This window comes from Equus quagga, chromosome 2 (assembly GCF_021613505.1).
Source record: "Equus quagga isolate Etosha38 chromosome 2, UCLA_HA_Equagga_1.0, whole genome shotgun sequence".
Taxonomy (NCBI): domain Eukaryota; kingdom Metazoa; phylum Chordata; class Mammalia; order Perissodactyla; family Equidae; genus Equus; species Equus quagga.
Window position 1 is genome coordinate 91152600 of NC_060268.1, and position 11610 is coordinate 91164209.

The window sequence follows — 11610 nt, forward strand, 5'->3', positions numbered from 1 at the left end:
TGGACTCATCTGCCATGTTCATTCAATCTCCAGTACTTAAAAAAGGATCTAAAAGGGAGTAGGTCCTCAACAAGTATTTTCTGGGTAAATGAATCAATAACCTAGTCAATTTTCCTTACTCCTACAATAGAGAGTGGCATCTCTTTTCCATTGGTGAAATCTCAGGATGCAAAATCGGTTGCAGACTTCCCATCCCAACTGCCCACCATCTGGACCAGGGTAACTTCATCCTGAGAACAGCACAGGACTTCCTGATGTCTGGCAGCTGCCTGGTGGGCATCCCTCCATCATTGACCCTGTTGGTGCCTCCATGTGGCTGGTGGTCCCCAGGCTGGGGGGTGCCAGAGGCACCAGGCAACAGGGAGCAGCGTCCACCTGTGTCTCTCCAGGATGCCAGTCCTGCAGCCGGGAGCAACTGGGACACACCTTCTGCTGTGTCCCCAATCTGTGCCCATCCTGCATGCACCAATCAGCCAGCCTTGGCCCCCTGCTCACAGTCGACACCAGTCTTCCACCTAGAGAACTGCTGTCTGGGGCACTGGATTCAACAGAGGGCTCCACTCAGGATATCTGATGACTTTAGAAGTCATAACAGTGAAAAAGGAAGGCAAAGGGAGAGAGGGAGAGAAGGAGAAGGAGAAAGAGGAAATGAAGAACGGACATTAATTTCAAAGGAATGCGTTTCTGTGGGAGGAGAGAAAAGGACAAAGTGAGAAACTCTCCCTTCTTATAACGGACTTTTCCCAGACGCCTCCTATTCTTCTCCAGAAACTGGAATAAGCTGTAATCAAAACGTCCTTGTGAACTTCGGAGGCAGACAGACCTGGTTTGACTCCCGGTTCTGGCATCGGCTTGCTCTGTGGCTTGCGAGGCCTCTCTGGACCTGTTTTCTCCCAGTAAAGGGGGGAAATGACTTGTATGGCAGCTGTGAAGATTCAGTGAGAGATCACAGGTGAACCTGCCTTGTGCGCTCATAGCCACTCAAAAACGTAGTGTTCATTCTTTTCCTCCCTTATTCTCTCGCTTTGTTGAGCCCGTCTTTGGTTGGGCTTTATTTTTTGGCAGTGGATTTCTCTACTCCACAGCCTCTCAAAAGCATCTGACCCTGGATTGCAAGCTCAGGAAAGTAATCTATTTATGAAGGAGATCTGTGATAAATAAGTTATTGTGCCCCAAGCTAGCAGTCAGCTGAAGATGTTCCAAGGAACGTATCTGCCTTCAATGCTGAAGCTCACCCCAAGGGTCTTGTGGTGAGAAAAGGCAGGGGGCAGCACAGGGAGAGGGAGGTCATGGGGGTAAGGAGGAGGAACAGGGGAGGAGGAGGAACAGACAGGAGGAGGAGGAACAGGGTAAGAGAAGGAGGAGGAACAGGTAGAAGGAGGAGGAACAAGGGAGGAGAAGAAGAAGGAACAGTGGAGGAGAAGGTGGAGGAACATTGGAGGAGAAGGAACAGGCAGAAGGAGGAGGGACAGGAAGGAGGAGGAACAGGGGAGGAGGAGGAGGGACAGGGAGGAGAAGGAGGAGGAACAATGGGGCAGAAACAGGGGAGGAGGAGGAGAAGAAAGTGGAGGAGGAGGGGAATCAGATCACACGTGCGCACACACACACGTGAGCTCAGGCCTCAAGGATACTCTGGAAGGCAGCGTGGGGAGCAGAGAGGATCCTCTCTCCGTCAGGAGACTGGGTCCATCCCACCTCCACAATCCCTACAGCTCTTTCCCTCTCTGGGCCTCGGTCTCCTCATCTGCAAAGCTAGGGTGTTGGAAAAGCTGGCCCTGAAGCCTCCTTAAGCCCAAAGAGTTTACTGCGCAGAGACTCCTCCTGCCCAGACCCCAGAGCACGATGCCCAAGAGGCCTTGGCAGGGTGCTAGACCTGGCCTGGGGAAGCCAAAAGGGTGAGGGGGCCAATAGTGCCCATTGCACAGACACCTCTTAGGGGTGGGCATGACTGACCCACCGCTGGCAGCAGCAGGTCTGAGCTGCCAGATTCCTGGGAACCCACAAGCCTTGTGCCCAATCTCCTGAACCCCTTGCTTCCTTGTTCCAGTGCCCTTTTCTTACTGAGAAGTCGAGCATTCAAGGAACTCAAGCTCAGGCCTTCTCCTCCCATGCCTCAGAGACAGAAGAAGGCTGGATTTATGGGGGACGCTGAATTAGACTCGTAGCAGGGCAGGGACAGAAAGCCAGCGTTCTAGTGTGAGCAGAATTAAGCAAGTGAATAACGCTAACAGCCTGTAGTCATTGGCTGAGAGCGTCAGAGAAAGTCTCTCATTTCATTCTCTGCACAGCCATGCGAGGGAGGTGCTATTATTATCCTCACTGTGCAGATGAAGAAACTGAGGCCCAGGGAGGTTAGTAAGCTCATCCTTGATGAGTTAGTAGGTGACAGAGCTGGGATTCCAGGCCAGGCCCATTGAAACCGAAGCTTATCCTCGGAGCTTCTAAGCTGGAGGCCTCTGCCACTGCATGATGCAGAAAGAGGGCTCTGAAAAGGACAAGGAAGGTGTGTACATCCTGTGCAGGACACCAAACATTTCCAGGCATGTGGAGAGCCTGCAGGGATGCAGGAAGGAGGAGTGTCCGAATAGGCTGTGTCCTGGCGCACAGCCCCAGAGGACTCTGGGAACTCTTTGGGAGGAATTTGGGGGTGGAGGTGGTCAGAGTATAAATGTCCCTGAAGCTCTATGGATGGGAGCTGTACCCATCAGGTCCTGTGATGCAGATAATAAAAACCTACTCTGGTTAGTCTAGCTCGGACAGAAAAGGAATGTATTAGAAGGAACTATGGTGACCTGGAGAACTTGGCGGAAATGAGGAGAGGCCTGGCAGCCACGAGCTCACCAAGTTCACTGCGGAGGAAGAGGCTGACGGAGCACTCCATCACCCTGGCACCAGCACTCTGCAGGCAATGCTCCTGGACTCTCCTCAGCTGTCTCTGCCCCAGTGATTAACTTCTGATGCTTCTGCGTCTTTGCATCACTCCCTCCATATTCACACGTCCAGGTAGCTGCCTCCGAGGGGCCTGGACTAGCAAGGTTGTGTGTGTGGGTATGATTGGGCGTGAATTCTAGGAGGGGAAGTGGCTGGCATCCGTTGCCTCCCACGGTGGGAGGCAGGTTGCTGGCTCTCACCAAGATTCTCTCAGTGCATGGATTCTCCCAAATAAAAAGAGTGTGTGGATGTTTGGTAGCCAAACCAGGACAATGTCCGTCTCAGATGCTGAGCCATCTGTTTGTGCAAGGCTCCTGACTGCCACAGAGCTCACAAAGGCTTTCTCAGACGGTCACTTCTGGGAGGTAGACAGGACGGATGTGAAAATGTATAGCTCTGCTGGGTGGGGAAACTGAGGGAGATGAATTGGCTTGCCACAGGCACCCAGCTAGCTGGTGTGGGGTAAGGATGAAGACCCACGCATACCAGGCCCAAGAGCAGCGGCCTTGCCTCCATTCTGCACGATGCCTCTCCTGTAACAGGGGCCGACACACACACCGTAACCGCTCTCCCTCCAGAATTCCCTGAGGCCACCGCAGGGTGCCTCCAAGGGAACCTGACCATTCACAGTCACCTGACAGAGATGCAAACCAGACAGAAGAGGTCAGAAAAGACCTCTGACTCCTCTGTCTCTTTCTTCTGACAAGCTCAGCACACTTCCCAGAGACCCTCTTCTTCATCCCCCCAAATGCTGGGAAACTGAAGACAAAGAAAGAAGGCCAGAGGTCAGAAAAGGGAGGTCACCTGCCACATGACTTCGTAGGCTTGCCCCACTCATATATATTTGTGGCTCATGCTGGAATTTGGTGCCAGACCCGGAGAGCAAGTGTCGGCTCCCCCAGCCGTGTGACCTTGGCATGTCTTGTAAGCCTTGGCTTATTATGTCAAAAGTGAAACAGTAAAACAACTGTCCACCTCACACGGCCGTGGTGGGAACTGAATAAAAGACGCAGCCCTGGGGATGACCATGATGTGCACCACTGTCACTGGAACCCGCTCCTTGGACAAGCCTCACTGGATGGCTCACAAACACAAACACCGTTGCTTTTGTTTTATTCTCAACACCATCTGATCTCCTTGTTCTGCCCATGATTACTGAGCAGATCACATATAGTTTCTGGTTATTTTCAGGCTTTAACAGTTTTTACATGTAGTAAAAGTCTGGAGGAGTCCGACAGGAAAATCTTCCATCTCATCTGGTCTGAGTGGTTCCTTTGCCCGTGGCTGGAGACTGCACTAGGGGAAGAAGATATCATGGGCTGGCTCCTCCCTTCTTCCTGTCTCACTCCTGTCCCGTCCACTCAGCTGCTTCTAGTACAGCTAGGAATGGGGTAGAGGGCTAGGGAAGGAGGGGAGATAAGGACCATAGAGGTTCTCACTTGTTTCGATCCGCCATTGATGCCCTCTGTAGGGTTTCCTTTTTTGATTGTGGTAAGAACACTAACATGAGATCTGCCCTTAACAAATATTTAAATGCACATTACAGTATTGTTAACTGTAAGTACGATGTTGTACAGCAGATCTCTAGAACTTATTCGTCTTGTATAACTAAAGCCTTTATATCCATTGAACAGAAACTCCCCATTTCTGCCTCCCCCGAGCCCCTGGCAACTGGCATTCTACTCTCTGCTTCTTTGAGTTTGACTATTTTAGATTTCTCATATGAGTGAGATCATGCAGTATTTGTCCTTCTGTGACTGGCTTATTTCACTTAGCATACTGTTCTCCAGGTTCATTCCTGTTGTTGCAAACGGCAGGATTTCCTTTTTAAGGCTGAATAATATTCCACTGTGTGTACACACCACATTTTCTTTATCCATTCATCCATCGATGGACATTTAAGCTGTTTCTACATCTTGGCTATTGTGAATAATGCTGCCATGAGCAAAGGATTGTGGACATCTCTTTGAGATCTTGATTTCAATTATTTTGGATATATACCCACAAGTGGGATTGCTAGATCATATGGGAGTTCTATTTTTAATTTTTTGAGGAACTTCCACACTGTTTTCCAGAGCAACCGCACCATTTTACATTCCCACCAACAATGTACAAGGGTTCCAATTTCTCCACGTCCTCTCCAACACTTGTTATCTTTTGTGCTTTTGATAGTAGCCATTCTAAGGGTATGGGATGATATCTCATTATGGTTTTGATTTGCCTTTCCCTGAGGATTAGTACTGTTAAACATCTTTTCATATACCTGTTGGCCATTTGCATGTCTTCCTTGGAGAAATGTACATTCAAGTCCTTGGTGCATTTTAAAATCAAGCGATTTGATTTTTAGCTGCTGAGCTGTAGGGCTCTGTAGGGGTTTTGAGAGGCCCGCCTTCCCCCTTTGGGGACCTCTCTGCATGGTGTCCTTGTGCAAGGGAGGTGCTCTCAGGTGACTGCCTCGCCACGGCTGCCTCATCCAGCGGCACAACGCACACAACTTCTTTTTGTTGGGAGTCATCTTGCATGGGGCCCTTTCCAAATGGGTCCAATCCCATCACCCTCTTAAGACTCAGAAAAACTCAGCTGGCATTGGGAAGGGCAGACGTCTCCCATCTCACCATCTCTCCGTGTTCCGACAGGACAGGCAGTTCCAGCCAATTCCGGCCTTTAGAGCTTTGGGGCAAGAGTCAGACCCAGCCCCTGTGCCCACAAACTCTGGAGGACACAAATCATACTCTCTCAACAAAGCTGTCTTACCTCCCTCCACCCAGAGTCCTGGGGGTCACAAGGGTCCTCCCCTTGTCTGGAGGAGAGTAAGAAACATCCTCTCCTCCCCGGTTAATATCCTGTTCCATTGTTACCAGGCAGATTACATCAGAGGCCATTTTATTAACCCATCTTTAACTGGAGTTGGGGTTTCATGCATAGCCCCACATGCTCAGGAAAGAGCCCAAGGAAGCTGGCAGCTTCCCAGAAAAATGTGTCCTCCCAGCTTCTCTGCATGTCCACGAGCATCTCTCCCACCAGGACCTGTGGATGGAGCTCCATGGGGCTGGGGTAGACAGACAGAAGTGTTCTCCTCCTCCTCCAGGACGTGCTCAGGATCCAGAAGCAGAAGCAGTCCCTGGGCTCCTACATGTGAGGCCCTGAGGACGAGGGCAGCTCCTGTGGAAGAGGGAGGGCTGGGGGCCTGGTGAGCCAGGAAGTCAGGGGCAAGACACGTAGGGACCTCCTGAGGCTTCATCTGCCCAGGGACACCTGGTGGTCCTCACAGAGGGGCATGCTTAGGTCCCCACTGCCTTCCTTCTGCAGAGCAAGGAGGGAGTGGGGACTAAAACGAGAATATAATAATAATAATAATAATAATAATGGGAGCAGCCACAATGTGCTAAACTGTCAGCACAGGTCTAGGTTACACGTATGGTCTCATTTATTCTTCACCACAACATTCTGTGTGGCAGGCAGAATAATGGCCCCAGAGATGTTTGTGTCTTGATCCCCAGAACCTCTGAATTCATTATGTTCTATGAAAGGGGAAATTAAGGTTGCTAATTAGCTGACCTTAAAATAGGGAAATTATCCTGGATTATCTGGGTGGACCCAGTGTAATCACCAAGGTCCTTCAAAGGGGCAGAGAGAGGAAGAAGAGTGAGTGTCGAGTGACACCATGTGAGAAGGACAACCAGCCATCGCTGATTTGGAGGATGGAAGGGGCCACGAGCCAAGGAATGAGGGTAAGGAAAAGGCAAGGAAGCACTCTCCCCTGGAGCCTTCAAGAGGGAAGCCAGCCTGCTGACACCTGGATTTTAATCTGGTGAGACCCATTTTGGATTTCTGACCTCTGAAAATATAAGATAATAAGTCTGTATTGTTTTAAGCCACTAAGTTTGTGGTAATTTGTTGCAGCAGCAATAAGAAACTAACACAAATGGGTACTCTTATCAGATATGAAAACAGAGGCTCAGAGAGATTAAGCAACTTGCCTAAGATCACACAGCTAGGAAGGGAAGTGGGAGAATTGGAATTTGGACCCAGGGCTATCTGCCCCAAATTCGGGGCTTTTTTCACTATACCATGCTGCCCTCTGATGGGAGCTTTGGCATGTCCCACACTGCACACCAGCCATCTCCCTGAGTCCCCACAGCAAGCCCAGGAAATTGATACCCTAACTACTTTGCAGATGTGGAAGCTGGAGACTGAGCGGTCAAGAGACTGTTGGGCCTCACACCCAGAACACAGGAGGAAGGGAAGCCCCTGCCTGAGGGTCGTAGGTACCTTCATCAACTCCTCCCTGACATTCTCCTCAAGCCAAGCCACTTCTTTCATCCATTCAATGTTTACTAAATGCCTATTATGTGCTGGGCACCATGAGAGGCCTAGGATCACAGAGGGAGAGGCAACCTCACCCCAGGCCCTGAGGTCCCTACAGTCGAGGCTTTCCTACGGTGCTGAGGAAACATCTGCTGCCTTCCCACCCCAGGCCTCTGCATCTCAGCACTAATGCTTGGATCACAGTGTCCCAGAGGTCATGGAGCAGGGCCTGACTTACTCTTCTATCTCAATTCATTTCGGCCCAAGATTCCATCCCAGAGGGACAGCATCTCAGCTGCTGCCACTGGCACGGTGGTCTCTGGACAGTGGGATCTGGGTCCCTTGCATCTGTGAGTGTCTGGCTTCCCTCTCCCCACCCTCACATTCAACTCCTTAAGGCCTGCCAAGGAGAGAAGGACCTGTGCTAACTCTAGCCTCCATGTCCCCGCACTGACAGAAAATCCGCCCCAGGGTTTGGCCCCATGGATAAAAGGTACAGGCAGCAGGGGCAGAAGCAGCAGAGAAAAATGCTCCCATGGTGGCCAGACGTGCCGTTACTACAACAGATGCGAGGTGGAGACTGACGGCTTTGGCTTTCCCAGTTGGTGGGCCTGCCCAGTCTGCTGGGCCTTGTTCCTAGGAGAACAATAAAGAGGCCCAATCACTGACACTCACCTGGGAGGAAAGGATCACCTGGCAGATGTTTCCCAGGCGAGGCTCCTCCTCTTCCTCATGAATCTGAAGATCCTCACGGGTCCAATGTCTGTTATCAACTGGAAAGAAGTGTTTGCAAATGATCAGGCCCTCTTGGTCTCCACACCAGGAAAATGTGAGCGAAGGAAAGGATTGTTGTCACTTCAAGGATGTGGCATCTCCTGACCAAGGAGAGGTCATAGGGAGGAGGAGCCTTGCTTATTTGTGCAAAAGAGCCCACTCTCATCTCTGTCTGCCAGTTGACATGCTCTGAAGGACCTGCTCTTGAGAAGCAGCCAATGCTTGGTTTTTCCAGATGACACGATGCATGGCCAGGGCTCAGCCCTCCACGCCCTTCATTCTGCCTCCCTGATCCTCGACATTTTGGTTCTGGACTTGGGGCCTACTCCTGGCAAAGAGAAATAGGGAGGGGAGTGGAGGTGCCCATGTTATATGACAGGAACACTCAAAGGAATGCCCAAAATAGAAGGAGAAGATCCTCGGAAGGAACCAACACCAGGACCAGCCTGAAGAGAGAGTGAAAGGAGAGCACAAGGTTGACAGTCTTGCAGATGATTGACAGGTCAAGAGGGTGAGGATAAGAAAAAGCATTAGACATCCATCCATCTACAGAAGTTGACTGTGCTCCTACATATTCACAGAGGATAGAGTCTCCACTCTGGTGAAATACCTGTTCTCCTTCCATTGGAGAGAGAGCCTCATTACAAGCTTATTTTGGGGTGAGTATGATGAAGCAGCATAGTTTGCCTTCATTTTTTGCCTGAAAGCTTAAATAACATCAGTAGAATCAATAGTTTGGAAAATAGGTACAAGCCTGAGGGGAATAAGAACCCCCACTGAGGCAGTGCTCATGCCTGGCTTCCACGAGCCAGCTAGGAAGGAATGGTTAGAGCTGGCAGGAGAAGGCAGCATTTAGGGACTGAGGGATGGAGAAGAAGAAAGAAGACTTCGCTGAATGAACAAAGGTCTTTGAGAGAAATACAACAATAAAAGAGGACAAGCTAGGGAAGGAAAGATTGTTAAAGAATTTGTTTAATGGGGTGAAGCATCCACTTAAGAATGAAGTCAGTCACAAGGCCAAGGAGAAGTTTCCCAGGTCGGGGGAATGCTGGGGTGGAAAGGGCAGACCACAACGCTTCAGCCTAGAGGAGGAGGCGCTTGTCAAGGCCACGGTTGTAGGGGCCGCCTTAGGAATAGGTAAGAAGACCAGTTGCTAATGTAGAGGGATAAGGAAAATGACTATTTTACCAGATGGCACCGGAGATTCTCTTAGGGAAGGAACTATGTTTGTTTGTGAAAATATCAGAGTTTCTTGCGGGGTGCAAGGTGGGATCCTGGAGCACTGGTTTAGAAGGAACCAACAAGGGGAGAGTTAAGCTCCATGGCAAATTAAATGCATAGAAAATCAGATATAGAGCAGAGAAAAGGAACGAAGGAGAGAGAAGGCCTAGGGACATCACTGGGGGCTTGAGTTGTTAGAAACGGCTGAGGGGCAAGAAAGGGAAATATTCAACTTTAAATGATCTGTCTGCAGTTCTGTGATGCTCCTCTCCTTGATGCGCCCTCAAATCCCAAGGGAAAATCTATTATGCACATTGACCTTTGGGAGGTGTGAAAGTGCAAAAAGGTAGATCAAAAAGAGCTTGTGTCCCATATCTGGGTTGTAACCAAGGTCAAGATAAAGGTCCAGGGCACCAAAAAGATCACAAGAATTACCAAGCCCCCCAAATCAGAGCCATTGGTGACTAGGAAAGCCTTTGAAATTTACAAAAACCAAGAGAGGGAGCTAGACTGGGCTCCGCCTTCCCACAGGAAGATACTTGGGATTTGAACCAATTTCACCCAGTCGTTTAAACAATGCAGCTCAAACTTTCATGCGAAATGAAACCACCTGGATTCTTGTTAAAATACAGATTTCTGGGCCCCAATCCCCGAGAATTTGATTCAGCAGATCTGGGTGGGGCCCATGGCTTTGTATTTCTAATAAGTTTGCAGGAGATGCTGACGCTGCGGGTCCAGGGACCACTCTGTGAATAGCTCTGCTTAAGAGACAGGATGACCTCAGCCCCTGACAGCACCCTCAGGATCCTTCCTTCCTGAATCTCTCTCTCTTGCCAGGGAGCCCAAAAGTCCCTGCAGTGTGGAGCTTCATGTAGAACCCAGATCTTCTGATCTCTATAGACTGCTACCATACCCAGGAAAGCCAGGAGGGCCTGGTGAGGGATGCTCACTGGGGCCTCCCCTCGGACCCATGTGGAGCAGCTAGGCTACCTCTTGGATGGAAGAAAATGGGAAACAACCAGCACTTTTCTTGTCACTCAGCATCCTATTTGCCTGTTGACTTGTCCATCCTGTTGACTTAAACTGTGAGCTCCATGAAGGCAGGGGCTGGCACATCGTGGGTGCTTAATGTTTGGTAGGTGAGGGAGTGAGTGAATTACCCCCTTGAAGTCCTGAACAGGGGAAACATTTCCCTCTGGACCAGAGTGGGCAGGAAAGTGGGGAGCTGGAGTCCACAGGGTGGGCTCAGGGCCAAATATGTCCCCACTTTCAATTCCCATGACCCCTGGTCTCCCAGGCTCCTCCCTCACTTATAGACTCTGGGCTACTCCTCAATTCTAGACCTAAGACTGTGCTGGCAAGGGAGGAAAACGCCACCTCGTGGGAGACAAAGAGAAGCAAGGAGGGGCTCTGGCCTGCACAGGGGGGAAAGGAAAGAAATAACATTTCCCCAGGGCTGTGGAGGCCGCTCAGAGCGCAGGATGCAGAGCTTGTGAGGGAGGCTGCCACCGCCCCCCAGCCCTTCACCATTCTCCCAGCCTCCTACTCAGAACCAGTGACTAATTGCATCGCATTTCTCTTTGACTTGCGTCACCCAGCAGAGCGCGTGTGGTTGTTTTTACAGCTTATTCTTTCAGGGATTCTAAGAGACATTTTTTAAGTGCTGTTCCTCTGTCTTGGAGCAGGGCACCCTCCTCCACTCTCTCCCCTTCAATCTCTCTTTCTCTCCCCCTCGCTCATCTCCTTCCGGGGGCTGCTAGTGAGAGTAGGAGCAGCTCAGAAGGCAGGAGGCAGGCCCCACAAAAGCAGCAGAGAGACCTTCCAGCTCCCTGACCCTTGGGAGACTCAACAGGGGAGAGCTCCTCAGAAGGTACCCCTCCAGCCCACAAGAGAGGGCTCACACTGCACAGTGGCCTGAAAGGCTCACCCGGGCAGCCTCCTTCCATCCTTCCTTCCTTCTTTTCATCTTCCTTCCTTTCATCTTCCTTCCTTCCTTCCTTCTTTCCTTCCTTCCTTTTCCTTCCTTCCTTCCTTCTTTCCTTCCTTCCTTCCACCTTTCCACCCTTCCATCCTTCCTTCCATACCTCCGTCCTTCCTTCCTTCCATCCTTCCATCCTTCCTTCCATCCTTCCTTCCATCTTTCCTTCCATCTTTCCATCCTTTCTTCCATCCATCCTTCCATCCTTCCTTACATACTTCCTTCCATCCTTCTGTCCTTCCTTCCATCCTTCCTTCCATCCTCCCATCCTTCCTTCCTTCCATCTTTCCATCCTTCCTTCCATCTTTCCACTCCTCCTTCCATCCTTCCTTCCTTCCATCCTTCCATCTTTCCTTCCATCCTTCCTTCCATCCTTCCGTCCTTCCTTCCGTCCTTCC